The sequence below is a fragment of the Tachypleus tridentatus genome, chromosome 13 (genome assembly GCF_004210375.1).
Source record: "Tachypleus tridentatus isolate NWPU-2018 chromosome 13, ASM421037v1, whole genome shotgun sequence".
Taxonomy (NCBI): Eukaryota; Metazoa; Arthropoda; class Merostomata; order Xiphosura; family Limulidae; genus Tachypleus; species Tachypleus tridentatus.
Genome location: NC_134837.1, coordinates 48,389,317 through 48,405,448, shown reverse-complemented (window position 1 = coordinate 48,405,448; position 16,132 = coordinate 48,389,317). Strand labels below are relative to the sequence as shown.

At 32.5% G+C, this 16,132-nt stretch overlaps 1 long non-coding RNA gene across 1 annotated transcript; it reads right to left on the bottom strand.

Annotated features, from left to right (window-relative positions):
* Window positions 1-1,237: 1,237 nt before the first annotated feature.
* LOC143237918 (uncharacterized) lies at window positions 1,238-7,804 on the bottom strand. Its single transcript, XR_013020333.1, has 2 exons — window positions 7,324-7,804; window positions 1,238-1,779 (listed from the first exon to the last, which is right to left on the bottom strand). It is a non-coding gene; the product is annotated as an uncharacterized LOC143237918 (long non-coding RNA).
* Between the last annotated feature and the right edge of the window lie 8,328 nt (window positions 7,805-16,132).

Below are 16,132 nucleotides of genomic sequence, written 5' to 3'. Positions count from 1 at the left end.
ACAACCTTTATTTTACTGTGAGTGATCACATATTGTAATTAAACTTTAAAGGCTTACCTTAATAACACGCTTTCTTGAATACGTAATGAAACAGTAAAAGGCACTTAACAGTTAATTCATGTTTATAGTCCATAGCTTTTTCTTCGTGTGTCGTGCACACCAATAATAATACATCGGCTCTTTATTATCCGACCAACTAACAAGATATCGAGAAGTTACGTGTTTGTTGTGGGATTTAGAAACTAACCAAGTTGTTTCTTGCTGAGTGTGCATTTCCTTTGGTGTATATGTCGCTCTGGCGTTCACAGACATCATTAGAGACGTAACTCAGATACAGCATGAATATTACTGAGGTCATTATTACAAAATGATGAATGATAGCTAAACCAAAGCAAGAAATACTTAAAGATCGATTCACACACTTTGTTGTTTTGTGAAAGGTTTTTACAAACATAAGAAGTATTGTAAAGCAGACAAATATGACTTAACTAGTAATATATCATCATAAAAAGTCCTCCTTTGTTCCAAATCCTAAGACCGAGAGTGAAAATAAAGAAAAATATTTTATACTATGTTAACCACACATATGTCATATTCAGTGCCAGTACCAGAGTTCATTAATTTGTCTGTGATGCGTCAGACATGGAAGTAGTATAGAACAGTCAGTGGTTCTCATATGATTTTTAAACACTGAACCAATGGCGACTCAGTAAATAGCTATTACAAAAACAAAATCCGATTTACTAAACTAAACGTTTACTAAATGAACAAAATAAACTATTATAAGCCCTCAAACACTGTTCGCAACACTTTCATGTATCATGACGTCCTGAGGGTTGAGGAACGCTAGTATAGAGTCTATTTGCATTATTAACCTTTTTTAAAGAACTACTGTTACAGTGTGAACTGGATTAATAAGTGAATTTTAATCATCAAGTGTCTTATTCACGTCATTTATAAATCATATTTTCAGATTGAACATAGTATAACACAATATTATTTATTAATTTTATTATTATTTTATTTGAATGAACTTTCATTGTTATTCAGAAGAACTGACGAACCAGCAAGCTATAGTGATTGGCTTAGTTACCGGTAAAAAATAGTTTATTGAAAGAATGGTTAGTAAGCAGAGAAACGTTGGAAGCTGCTAAGATGGATAACCTATTGTTTAGATTTTAGACGACGTTGCTATCCATTTCCATGTATTGTAATCTGATAGAGACGCACAGAATGAGATTGAAACCGTTTATTTTTATATTAGTCACATTAATACCATTTCTACACAAGTTAAAATGCATATCTCTAGTCGCGTATACTTGTATGTTTTCCAATTTATCTACAATGACAACTACAGAACAAGAAGCCTGTTATTCAACAGCTTCACACAACAGTTGGGACAGGAACAACAACAATGAACAATATCTGTCATCTTATTGGCTAGCAAGCCAATTACGTAATAATAAGTACTTTTATTATTATTTTTTAGCTGTCGCTCCACGAGTGATACAGGACTGTCAATGTACATGATATCGTTAAATGTAATTGACTACTATTTTTCGTTTCGCCACAGCTTCAGTGTTGAAATGAATAGTGTCACTCATATAGAGATGGATGTAACAGCAGAGGTAAAATCTCGGATGTGATGTAGTTTTTCTTTTACCCGTGAAACGTTCTTAGTTAGTTAGTGAAAGTTCTTGCACTTCACCATCCATCAGTTATATTTCAATATTGTATCTTCATTACGTTCATCTTCAACTGTACTTCAGCACCATTTCTCTATGTAAATAATAATAAAAAGATTTTTTCCTTGTGAAATCTACAGAGAGCATTCTCATCACTTTACAGATGTAACTGAGAAATATAATTTCTCCAAGTTCCCTGATCATTTGATTAGTGGGTGGCTAATTATCCAATAATTAAATAGTCAGAATGCTACATAGTGACCAATTCACCATCCAAGTTACATATTTTAATACCAACTCTAAATTATAAACGTATTGTTAAACTGCATCGTGTCATAATCATTGCAATCCATTAAAATCACACATAGGTCCATTTATACACTACAGTTTTTCTATAATATTATTCGTATCCTTCTATATCTTTGTTCTTATGATGTTAAGTATCTTAGCAATACACCACCATTTTGATTAATATTTATTTTAGGGGTATGTAGGTAACTCTACTTTCTTATTGGTTTGTTGTATCTTAGTAACGTAAAGGTCGGTCTTTTCAGGTTGATATCCCGCTATTTATATGGGAATATAGATAAATCATTTTTAACTATTTGTTTTTTAAAGGGTGGGAAGAATCACAGCAACTTTTTGTTCCTTAATGTAGTTACGTTTTTGTGATTGTTGCCCTAGTTCACTTTAACCTTGTTCCAATTAGAGTCTACAAGTAGTGTAAATCCATTTCTGGTAAAGAGAGAGTATTCATACTATAAATAAAAATAGCAAAATCTCGCAATTACATTTTATATTGTGATTTGAACTAAACGAATTATAAGTTATACTACAGATCATCATTTTTCTTCTAATTTGTGAAGTGTCTGCTTTTGAACAAGACTGTGGCAGTGAGCTTAGTTCGTTACGAATTTTAGTATTTATTATATTATATTTTGGTGAGAACAAACCCTTTAGTTATTGGAATATTACCTTTCACTATAACACAGATTTGAGTATTTAAACCTCATAAATTTGAAGAATAATTTTCTTTTTTTTATCTGTCACATAAGGACATTTTATAAATCTGGACGAAAAATTCTTACTTAGATTTTACCACATCAACAAAAATACAAACAAACTGAAGAAGAGGGAAGAAAACTGATGTCAAACGAATATGCATCCTCATTCATCTTAATGTTTATTAATGGAATCTACGTCTTTTAATTTCAAAACTACCTGTTGTGGTTTCCCTTTTATGTATTGCGTTATGACGTTTTGTGAAAAATGAACATTTTTTATTAATGTGTTTGGGTTATAGAATAAATTATAAGATTGTAGAACTTGTGGCTGGTTTGTTTGTTTGTAAGTTCAAAGTAACAAAACAGTCTATCTGTGTTTCGAAACCCAGTTTTTATTGGTGTGACTCCCTCAGACCTAGTCAGAAAATTAAACGTTTTCTTTTTCAATAAATGGACTGAATTTTGCATTTTGTTTACCGAATACTACAGAAATAACCCAAACAACAAGAGAAACTGTTACAATATTATAAGGATCAAAATATAATAATTTCTTTAAGATAGAAACATTGTATACATAAGCCTTTTTTCTAACCTCGTAATATCTCTTATTATTCAGTTGGACAAGAACTACTATCTCTAAATATAAAGGAACATTAATGAGACGTTATTTAAATCAGTTTTTCATTTATTCAGAGATATCCCAATTTTAAACACAGAACTCAGACAACTGAATGAGGAACACACAGTGAATCCAACTCTAAATGAGACATATTCCACTTATTTTTAGAGCGGTAGCACTTAGACTAATATAATGTTAGATAAGTGTAATTGTTGGAGTGTGCTAACAATATCATTTAAATAACTTTTCAGTATAAAAAATTTTAATATCACTAACAAAGAGTGCAATGGTTGTAAAATATTTACAATTATTTTAAACTGTACTGTTTTTATGTTTGTATATTAAAATATATTTGTGTTAAAAAGTAATTGTATGTATCAATCTTGTTAGCAAATGACACCAATTTAATACATATTAACATTTAATTAACTACTAATCTCAGTTTAAAATTTCGGTTATTTGAAATAGTACTACATTAATAAACATGATACAAAAAATCGGAGACTCGTCCGAAAAAAAAACAAAACGTAACACGCTGTAAACAGTCTTGTAGTTCCTAGTAAGAACACAACAAGGCATCAAAGTGAGAAGAAAAATCTTACAATTTTAACGTTTATTTCATCAACATAAAAAACAAAACAAAAACAATACATAGTTGATAGTCTTCTGATGATATAAAATTAAAAACAAAACAACTAAGTGTTAAGTATAACTGAAATCGCCTTAGCTAAGGGTTTGAGTAAAGTAATAATAATTAATCTATATGAAATAGACATGGCAAATAATATTCTGTACTGGTATGAAATAGACATGGCAAATAATATTCTGTACTGGTATGAAATAGACATGGCAAATAATATTCTGTACTGGTATGAAATAGACATGGCAAATAATATTCTGTACTGGTATGAAATAGACATGGCAAATAATATTCTGTACTGGTATGAAATAGACATGGCAAATAATATTCTGTACTGGTATGAAATAGACATGGCAAATAATATTCTGTACTGGTATCAAATAGACATGGCAAATGATATTCTGTACTGGTATGAAATAGACATGGCAAATAATATTCTGTACTGGTATGAAATAGACATGGCAAATAATATTCTGTACTGGTATGAAATAGACATGGCAAATAATATTCTGTACTGGTATGAAATAGACATGGCAAATAATATTCTGTACTGGTATGAAATAGACATGGCAAATAATATTCTGTACTGGTATGAAATAGACATGGCAAATAATATTCTGTACTGGTATGAAATAGACATGGCAAATAATATTCTGTACTGGTATGAAATAGACATGGCAAATGATATTCTGTACTGGTATGAAATAAACATGGCAAATAATATTCTGTACTGGTATGAAATAAACATGGCAAGTAATATTCTGTACTGGTATCAAATAGACATGGCAAATGATATTCTGTACTGGTATAAAATAGACATGGCAAATAATATTCTGTACTGGTATGAAATAGACATGGCAAATGATATTCTGTACTGGTATCAAATAGACATGACAAATGATATTCTGTACTGGTATGAAATAGACATGGCAAATAATATTCCGTACTGGTATGAAATAGACATGGCAAATAATATTCTGTACTGGTATGAAATAGACATGGCAAATAATATTCTGTACTGGTATGAAATAGACATGGCAAATAATATTCTGTACTGGTATCAAATAGACATGGCAAATAATATTCTGTACTGGTATGAAATAGACATGGCAAATAATATTCTGTACTGGTATGAAATAGACATGGCAAATAATATTCTGTACTGGTATAAAATAGACATGGCAAATAATATTCTGTACTGGTATGAAATAGACATGGCAAATAATATTCTGTACTGGTATGAAATAGACATGGCAAGTAATATTCTGTACTGGTATCAAATAGACATGGCAAATGATATTCTGTACTGGTATCAAATAGACATGGCAAATAATATTCCGTACTGGTATGAAATAGACATGGCAAATAATATTCTGTACTGGTATGAAATAGACATGGCAAATAATATTCTGTACTGGTATCAAATAGACATGGCAAATAATATTCTGTACTGGTATGAAATAGACATGGCAAATAATATTCTGTACTGGTATGAAATAGACATGGCAAATAATATTCTGTACTGGTATCAAATAGACATGGCAAATAATATTCTGTACTGGTATGAAATAGACATGGCAAATAATATTCTGTACTGGTATGAAATAGACATGGCAAATAATATTCTGTACTGGTATCAAATAGACATGGCAAATAATATTCTGTACTGGTATGAAATAGACATGGCAAATAATATTCTGTACTGGTATGAAATAGACATGGCAAATAATATTCTGTACTGGTATGAAATAGACATGGCAAATAATATTCTGTACTGGTATGAAATAGACATGGCAAATAATATTCTGTACTGGTATGAAATAGACATGGCAAGTAATATTCTGTACTGGTATGAAATGGACATAGCAAATAATATTCTGTACTGGTATGAAATAGACATGGCAAATAATATTCTGTACTGGTATGAAATAGACATGGCAAATGATATTCTGTACTGGTATGAAATAAACATGGCAAATAATATTCTGTACTGGTATGAAATAAACATGGCAAGTAATATTCTGTACTGGTATCAAATAGACATGGCAAATGATATTCTGTACTGGTATAAAATAGACATGGCAAATAATATTCTGTACTGGTATGAAATAGACATGGCAAATGATATTCTGTACTGGTATCAAATAGACATGACAAATGATATTCTGTACTGGTATGAAATAGACATGGCAAATAATATTCTGTACTGGTATGAAATAGACATGGCAAATAATATTCTGTACTGGTATGAAATAGACATGGCAAATAATATTCTGTACTGGTATGAAATAGACATGGCAAATAATATTCCGTACTGGTATCAAATAGACATGGCAAATAATATTCTGTACTGGTATGAAATAGACATGGCAAATAATATTCTGTACTGGTATGAAATAGACATGGCAAATAATATTCTGTACTGGTATAAAATAGACATGGCAAATAATATTCTGTACTGGTATGAAATAGACATGGCAAATAATATTCTGTACTGGTATGAAATAGACATGGCAAGTAATATTCTGTACTGGTATCAAATAGACATGGCAAATGATATTCTGTACTGGTATCAAATAGACATGGCAAATAATATTCTGTACTGGTATGAAATAGACATGGCAAATAATATTCTGTACTGGTATGAAATAGACATAGCAAATAATATTCTGTACTGGTATCAAATAGACATGGCAAATAATATTCTGTACTGGTATGAAATAGACATGGCAAATAATATTCTGTACTGGTATGAAATAGACATGGCAAATAATATTCTGTACTGGTATCAAATAGACATGGCAAATAATATTCTGTACTGGTATGAAATAGACATGGCAAATAATATTCTGTACTGGTATGAAATAGACATGGCAAATAATATTCTGTACTGGTATCAAATAGACATGGCAAATAATATTCTGTACTGGTATGAAATAGACATGGCAAATAATATTCTGTACTGGTATGAAATAGACATGGCAAATAATATTCTGTACTGGTATGAAATAGACATGGCAAATAATATTCTGTACTGGTATGAAATAGACATGGCAAATAATATTCTGTACTGGTATGAAATAGACATGGCAAGTAATATTCTGTACTGGTATGAAATGGACATAGCAAGCGGTATTCTGCAATGGTGCCACTAAAATTCGGTTGAAAAAAAGAAAAGAAAGAAACTTTGTCTTAAAATAAAGTAACTAAAGTGACACAAACATGAAGTGTAAATATAATGTATGTTTAGTTCTTACAACAGCTCTAATTATCCAAACGTTAGAAGCTTTTATTAGAAGTTTTTGTTGCTACTCAGGGTTTGAATTTCCCAAACTCGCAGTTTAGTGTGAGTATGCGCTTTGAACTGTAACTTACCTCTTTTCCTGTGTTTGATTGCGTGAAAGTATTAATTATTCAGAGTATACCTGAAAATTAATGAGATATCCAAGGTCCGTACTATCGTCCGGTAAACTTAAGATAACTGCGATCGTCCGCTCTTTCTTAACAGAATTGTAGTCACGTACTTGATATGTTTTCTGGAAATATTCCCCGGCCCTACATCAAACAACTACACACCATTAAGTCTTCTCATTTGGTGGGATTGTAATTACATGGTTGCACTTTTAGCCATCACTCTCCTCAATCAGCTGTAATGCACGTGGAAACAAGTCGTCATAGTTGTACAAGATACATTTTGTGAGAACACTCGCTCATCACGTAGTCGTTGCCGCACGTAGATAGTAGGCCCAATGTATTCTCTACCTCATCGATCGTGTCACGCGCCTAGCCATGACAAAAGTTATACTCGAATTCCTTTAGAATCGACACGATAGAACCTTGCCAACGTATTGATATCGTGTAGGGGTTCGAGTGCAACGTCTAGACAACGTCTAGACTTTTTACATCGGTGGGCCAGTCATATCCTCTATTTCGGAACAACTGGCATTAACATCTGCGTTCCCGTTTTGCTAAAACTCATTCCAGTTCTCACATACATTTCCCGAGGTCACTTAAGCAACCAAAAGAGGCTTTCAGTTAAACTAACAACATTAGCGTGTCAACTTTAATTAAGCTTAATTTGTGCAACGTTTGTGTTTAATGTATGTTTGTGGTTCTTGATTCTACGCCAGGTGGCTCGGTGGTAAGTGTGAAAGCTCATAACGCTAAAAATCGGGATTCGATAACCGTTTTAGATACACCACAGATGACCCGTTGTGTATCTAAGTTACGCCACATTAACTAAATCTATAGAAAAACAGTGCTTATTCTCTTTACTTTCCACTTCAGGTAGAACAAGGGTGGGTCTGAAGACACACTAATATAAAACACACGCTATTATTTAGTTCATGTTAAAAACAGAACAAAACAATGATCAAATGGGTAATCTTTAAAGTTGCGGCAACTTGTGATAGTTTTATTCAAAAGAAATTTCAAAATTCTTGGTTTATGCTACGAAACCATAATGTTGTTTATCGCGAGGAAGCCATTTTGTTACTAGTTCGAAAACGTGATTAATAAAGGGATAATCCTGAACAAGACCTCCAAAGCTACATTATATTAAAATTCCTAAACATATTTTTTAAAATAAAATATTTGACATTTTATCAACTGTTACTATAGTGGCTGAAGCTATAGTAACTTTATTAAAAGAGAATGGTGTAAAATAATTAATAAATCACTAGGCCCGGCATGGACAGGTGTTTAAGGCACTCGACTCGTAATCTGAGGGTCGCGGGTTCGAATCTCTGTCACACCAAATATGCTCGCCGTTTCAGCCATTGGGGCGTTATAATGTTACGATCAATCCCACTATTCGTTAGTAAAAGTGTAGCCCAAGAGTTGGCGGTGGGTGGTGATGACTAGCTACCCTCCCCCAGTCTTAAAGTACTAAATTAGGTACAGATAGCTCTCGTGTAGCTTTGCGCGAAATTCAAAAAAAGAACAAACAAAATAAACATCACAAGCTCTAATCATTCCTCATGTCATAAATAGAAAGTAGTCACTCTTCAGTGTCATAAACAACAGTAACTAATTATTCTTTATTTTTATAGTTAGGAGTAATTATTACTTTATAGTGTTATCTCTATGGTGAAGACAAATGGTAGATTGTGACAATAGCAGTGAATGTCCGTACAAGAAAGAACACTTAGAAATCGAAATACATGAGGACACAAACAATGGCCAGTTACATTGAAAATTAGATAATCGAGCTTAAAAGTAATAAAAACAAAACAACAATATTCTTTATTTGCTGGAAAAACGTAACTCAAAACAAATTACACCATTAAATTTAGTAGCTCACAGCTTGGCCAGTCTGTGTGAACAGTTTCACACACAGAAAACCCGAAGGATATCAGTGAAGTGTTTGACTGGTATGTGCTATAAACCGGAGTACTCACATTACCGCTCTTTCTTGTGTGAATAGTTGCACACATATAACACGTGGTGGATATAAGTGACGTCATTGACTCGTGTCTGCCATAAACCCGAGTAATCAAATTACATCTTCGCCTCCCTGGGTAAACAGTTTCACACACAGAACACTTGGAAGATACTAGTGAAGTATTTGACTGACGTATTCCACAAACGAATTAATCACATTTCCTCTTCGCCTGCCATGGATAAACAGTTTCATACAGAGAACATTTGGAGGATATTCGTGAATTGTTTGACTGGTGTCTGCCATAAAATGTATAATCCTGGAAAAAACCTTTTTAAGTGTATATAACAAATGTCCATGTTCTTCCGTTTATGCATGTTTATGTATATTAATTATGAAAATGTGAAGTTTTGGGGGAACATATCAGAGCTTTCCACGTATTTCCTCTCAGGATATTCCTGTCTGACCTTAGCTTAAAACTGAAATCTCTATCAAAATAATAAAATATGCATTTGCTATTTCCATCGAAACCTCAGCACACGACATCCAAACTCTCACAATTATTAAAAGCATAAAAAGAACAACATTTAAAAATTGATTTAATTAGTCAGAAATCACTTAATAACAACAAAAACTTTATTTTACTTTATTACATCTAAACTGTGTGATGACAAAAACAAATTCACTGCAAAACCAAATCACAAGTAAAAATGTAATAATTAACGTGAAACTGAAAATTACAACATAGAATAGGATATAATACAATAATAGATCACAAAGTTTCCAACAAACAGTAAGGTACATCACAATATAACTCGAAGCAGTTTAACACAAGCAGTTAAATTAAACCATAAAACATCACCACTCAAAACTATTTAAACTTTATATTACACAGAAATAAAAAACACAATAAGTAAAGCTTCCAGTTTCAGAAACACTTGTCTAAAACATACAGCTATCCTAATTTAATCTAACATATGCCAATCTCTCCTTACACGAAAACTTATACTACATAATTCAAATAAAGAAACTAATAATAAATTCAGTGTGCGTTTCATATAGACAAGCCATATCGGGCTATCTGCTGAGTTCACCGAGGGGAATAGTACCCCTGATATTAGCATTGTAAATACGTAGATTTAGCGCTGTACTAGCGGGAGATAATAAAGTAAAATAAAACCTAAAGAACTGAGTTTGATAGAAACCCAAGATAATCTTTCTCTTATAAATGATATAACTAAATTTTGTAAATTAATCTTGTTACAATTCCTATAATACAATACGACTTAAAAGCTTTACATCAATCACTATTGAATCAGTAAAACCGTAGAACATAAAATTCACACGTGGAAACTAAAATAAATTATGGACAAGTATAAATATACATGTGCACCTGACACATGCTGACATAATTTGAATGATTTTCTGAGTGTTTCAAATTACAGGTGACATAATAGAAATGAACTTTAAAGTGGTGACATCTTTAAGTTAAATAAATTCAATCCAATGGATTCTGACCGTTTCTCTTCATTAAACTTTGTTTTTCACTATGCTACATGAAAAATCAAATGAAGTGGTGGAAAGCAAGATACAAATTTAGGATGCAAAACAACCTCTTGAACTTCATGGTACTGATACACATTCAGCCACAATAGTGTTTAATGTGGTTCAGTGTGTATCAGTACCACATTTCACGCGTTAAACCCAAAATTCAAGTTTTTGATTTAGCTGCTCCGCTGAAGCCTTTACGTTTTGATATCAAAACGTTGGTATATCATAAACATTTAGCACAGATAATATCTATCAGTATGGTTTCATAGGTTGAGTGATAACGTTTTAGGTGGCAACTGCTATTTCTCAAAAACTGTTAATAACTGGCAAAGGGATTTGTTTAGGTCCTTCCTACGCGATAACAAAACCTGTTTGAAATGCGATATCAAGTGGTGTATGTTTAATTGGCTTTTAGGTCGCTCGTATCGAATGGTTAACTTCCTTTTCTCTGCCATCTTAATGTTTAGTTATCACTTTGATGCAATTCTGTAGTTTATCTGTTAAAAAAAAAATTATTATTTCCCTGTACAATAAATCTTGTGTATAACAATTAAATTTTGTTTTGAATTGTCTAATTATTATCATTCCAGCGTTTAATGGTAGAATACCGATAAATAAAGTACTTTCCTCATCAGCAGAATGATGTATCGAACTTTGTCAAAGGTCGCATTACAGAACTGAATCATGAACTTGTACTAAACATTTATACATGTATACATGACATATCTATAAAGCATGCTATGAACGCTATGACGAAATAACGAATGTATATGAATATATATGAAAAAAAGAAAAATGACCAATCGTATAAAGAACCTGAGAATCAAAGGGCTTTTGTTTAATTGCCCTAAAGCACTGCATGAATTCGTGAAATTTCATTAGTCGTTTTGGAACTAATTAGTGGATTAAGAGTCGATTTTGATATTATTATTATTATTTGTTGTTGTTGTGTAAACTTTCTTCTGTAATGCTTTAGAAAAGTGTAACTTCGATGACTTATTATTTATCTCATGTCCACCGCTGGAACAGCGGTAAGTTTTCGGATTTACAAAGAGTAAAATAAAATTGTGGGTTCGATTTTCCCTCTGTGGTTACAACAGATAGCTCGATGTGCCTTTGCTATAAGAAACACACACACATTTATCTCAAATAATTTCTTAACCTTAAAGTTTCCGATGGGACCTCGATAGTATTTTTTCTCAAATGTTTATGCACTAAATTGCTTGTGAGTCCATGACTTCTCTGGTTACAGGGTTTCTAATAACACACAAGTTATAGAAATGAAATTTAAAAAGTAATATTTAAATAAAGTCCACTGATTATTGATGTGGTTTTCTTTGAACTTTACAAAGGAAAATAAATGACATCGCATAAACAAACAAACAAGAATAAACGTAATCAACACGATAAAAACATACGGACTCCATCAGTAGTAGTCGGCCCGGCATGGCCAAGCGTGTTAAGGTGTGCGACTTGTAACCTGAGGGTCGCGGGTTCGCATCCTCGTCGCGCCAAACATGCTCGCCCTTTCAGCCGTGGGGGCGTTATAATGTGACAGTCAATCTCACTATTCGTTGGTAAAAGAGTAGCCCAAGAGTTGGCGGTGGGTGGTGATGACTAGCTGCCTTTCTTCTAGTCTTACACTGTTAAATTAGGGACGGCTAGCACAGATAGCCCTCGAGTAGCTTTGTGCGAAATTCAAAAACAAACAAACTATCAGTAGTAAACTGTATATAAACAAATCTGTAACTTGTGTACGTAAAAATCTTTGATAGGTTCTAATGAATTATTCAAGTGATTCATTAGACCTTTAATGTTTTAACTTATTCATATCTTTAGAGAGTCGTTTCTTTGAGTGAAAAAGAAAACATACAGATTTTTATTGAATCTACGATAACGGTAATATTTCAGGTGTAACATTTTTAAGAATCTTATACAATTAGAGTCCCTAGGGAGTAACTTCAATAACATGGCTTTGTAGTTTGCAAGTAGTCAAACAAACATTATTGTTTATTTAGAACTGGCGTGCAGAAATTAATGTATTATGAATTTTATGTTATTAGCTCCTCCTGGTGAAATAATCAGAATTACTACCTAACTTGTGTATCATAGATTTCGATAAAGGTTCCATTAATCAACCATATAAAAGCGGATCTTGTTTTGTTGTACTGGTGGAATCTTTGCCAAGTTTTCATTTTCTTTTTATATTTTACGATCGCTAAGAAACGTTACAGGGCAAGCGCGGAAACATGGGGATTCAATTTACTTTTGGATAGCATGCTGCTAGTGTCCCTTGTGGTACTTAATTGTGAAACACATATAAACGATAAAACAAAAACGCTTTAAGAATTTATTCGTTCGATAAGCACTAAGAAAGATTTACAGTTTGGCAGCAGTTTTATATACATTTATGTTTATGAAAGGGTTAACTTATTAATAAAGGTTCTCTTATAGATAAAGCGCGTGTTTCTATATCACATAGTGGTTGAAGTATTAATTATATCGTTATTACGTTGTGTTTAGCCGTGTACTACCTTCTAAAAATAAAAGTAAATATGAGTTCGCTAATAAATTTATTTATACAGTTTATTTGCTGGTGTTCTACAAATATGCACTCTTAAGGCATACTGGTACAGTAGAAATCTAATATCAATTAAAAGTTTTGTCTGTCTGTCTGTCTGTGGACGCATCTTCTCCTAAACTTGACCGATCCAGACCAAATATAGCATGTTAAGGTAGTAGTCCAAAAGGAAATCAAATTCGTATACAACTTTCTCATAAATTGAAAAAGATAGTATTTTGTAAAATAACCTCTATGTCGTTACTGCAACAGTTATTATAAATAGTTTAATTTGAATAAAACTCGTAGCATAACAAAATTCTACAAGTCAAACATTGTAAATAAAATCTTCAGTACTTTGGCTTGTTCCCTATGATAACCAAAGTATACAGTAGTAAAATATTCAGATACAATATTAATAACGGCTGTTTAAGTTTCCCGCTCCTTTCTGATTCATATTATCTAACTTCCAGTTTGTTCTTGAGTTAGAATAAGCGCTTAAGCCTAAGATGATAATTTCACACTAAAAACTTTTGGAATATTTTTTACATCTTGAGGTAGAAAATAACTTTCTGTAGAAACAGAATTCAATATTTTTATTCAATTTAATGCGTTAAATGTATAGACAGTAGAAATTTTGATCACATCCTTACTGTGAAAGGGGCTACTTTGAACAAGAAGTGACGCACTGCTTTGCCATTTCTGCCAAGTTTCCCGACTCGACTTCTACACCTTCTCACATCCGGTTCATTTTCTCTGCCTTGAAAAAATTTTCTTGGAGAATGAGCACTACTGAAAATTCTCGCACAGATTTTAATCTTTATAACGAACTTTTGAATGAATTCAAGAAAGAAAAGATGGATGAGTGCAGTCTCTTTAAAATAACATGAAAAACTTTTAAAGTAAAACATTTATTAAAGTGCGTTACAAGAGCTTTAAAAAGAAAGTCCATTATGTTTGTTTTGGAATTTCGCGCAAAGCTACACGAAGGCTATCTGCTCTAGCCGTCCCTAATTTAGCAGTGTAAGACTAGAGGGAAGGCAGCTAGTCATCACCACCCACTGCCAACTCTTAAGCAAAGCTTTTACTAACAAATAGTGGGATTGATCGTAACATTATAACGCACCAACGGCTGAAAGGACGAGTATGTTTAGTGCAATGGGGATTCAAACCTGCGACCCTCAGATTACAAGTAAAACGCCTTAACCCACCTGGCCATGCCAGGCTTAATCCATTACGAACTGAGAGTTTACTTTTACTTGTAAACATTTACCGGATCTGTCAGACTATCACCAAGAGCAGAGTTGAGTATGCAATTTGCCACTCAAAAAAAAAAAAAAAAAGTTAAGTTGCACATCTACTTAACTTAGTTTAATTTAATTAGGCTATCTGTACACAACCGTCCCTAATTTTGAACTGATAAACAACAAGGAAAAACGTTTATTTATTAGCACCTGATGACAACTTGGGCTACTCTAGTCTGGCTGAATAGTTGGATGTGAGTGCCACTCTTATAATGAAGCAATAGTCCAAATTGATGTAGTGAGCTTTTGCAGCAATGACACGAAAACCATGAATCCTTGGATTCACAGTCTGGAAATTTCAACCACTAAGCTACACCCTGTCTCCTGTTTTTGGAGGCCGCGGGAGTACCTTAAAATCTTTATCTATGATAAAGCATCCATAAATCATCTTTGAATGTATAACATCAAAAACATAGATGAGTCATAAAATATGCTAGTTTGTGTATTTTATTCATGTTGGGGTTTACTATACCAATTCAAAACATATTTTTATCTGATTATAGTAGAAATGCATGATATATGGTAAAGAGATAGATAAAATTTCAAATTATAGCACAAATATATTAGAAACACTTTGGAGATATACAGCTAAGAAACAATGTATCTTGATTAAATCACAGCTAATGATTGCAATTTAAATTCTTGACATTTGCAGAAACGTATGCGATGAAGATCATGTTTGAAACGATATCATTGCGTTCTGCAAAATACCTAGTTTAAGCATCATCGTATCCCACTAGGAGTCGCTGTTAAATAACCGTTGGTTATTTTTCTATCTTCTAGACATTCAAGAAGGTTCTAGTCATTTAGCCACGCCCATCACGCAAATGAAAACTTCCTCTGGCTAAACAACAGTTGTAAACGTCTGAGTAAAAATTAACAGTTAGTTTACAGCGTGATGATAAATATCACAAAGTAACATAGTTAAAAGTCGGCGGTTTTATTCGCAACGAGTTCTTGAAATGATTTTGTGGCATGGTAGAAATAATAATAATAGGTATACAAAAAAAAGTAAAAATATGTTCAAGATATAGATTTAATCACATTAAACTAATAGGAAATTTTGAGTTTCATCAGAGAAAACAAGCCTACCATATTAATTTTCGGTGGGGTAAAATAAATTTTTAGGCTTAGTTAAGCCTTAATTTTTCCTACAATATATCTTCGTCTTTATTCTTTACTGTGGCATCTTATACCAAAACCTCGAAATCTGTTATTATTTGGAGTCTGTCATATTCTCATTTTACTAACTGGTTTCCTTGCTTTTATAGTTGTTTGAACTCATGTGTTTTCTTTCTTTAAATACTTCTTTGTCACACACAGCGTAGCAAAATATATTTCAGTTAATATCTAAATTTTTATTTACATGATGTCATAAAATATATATTT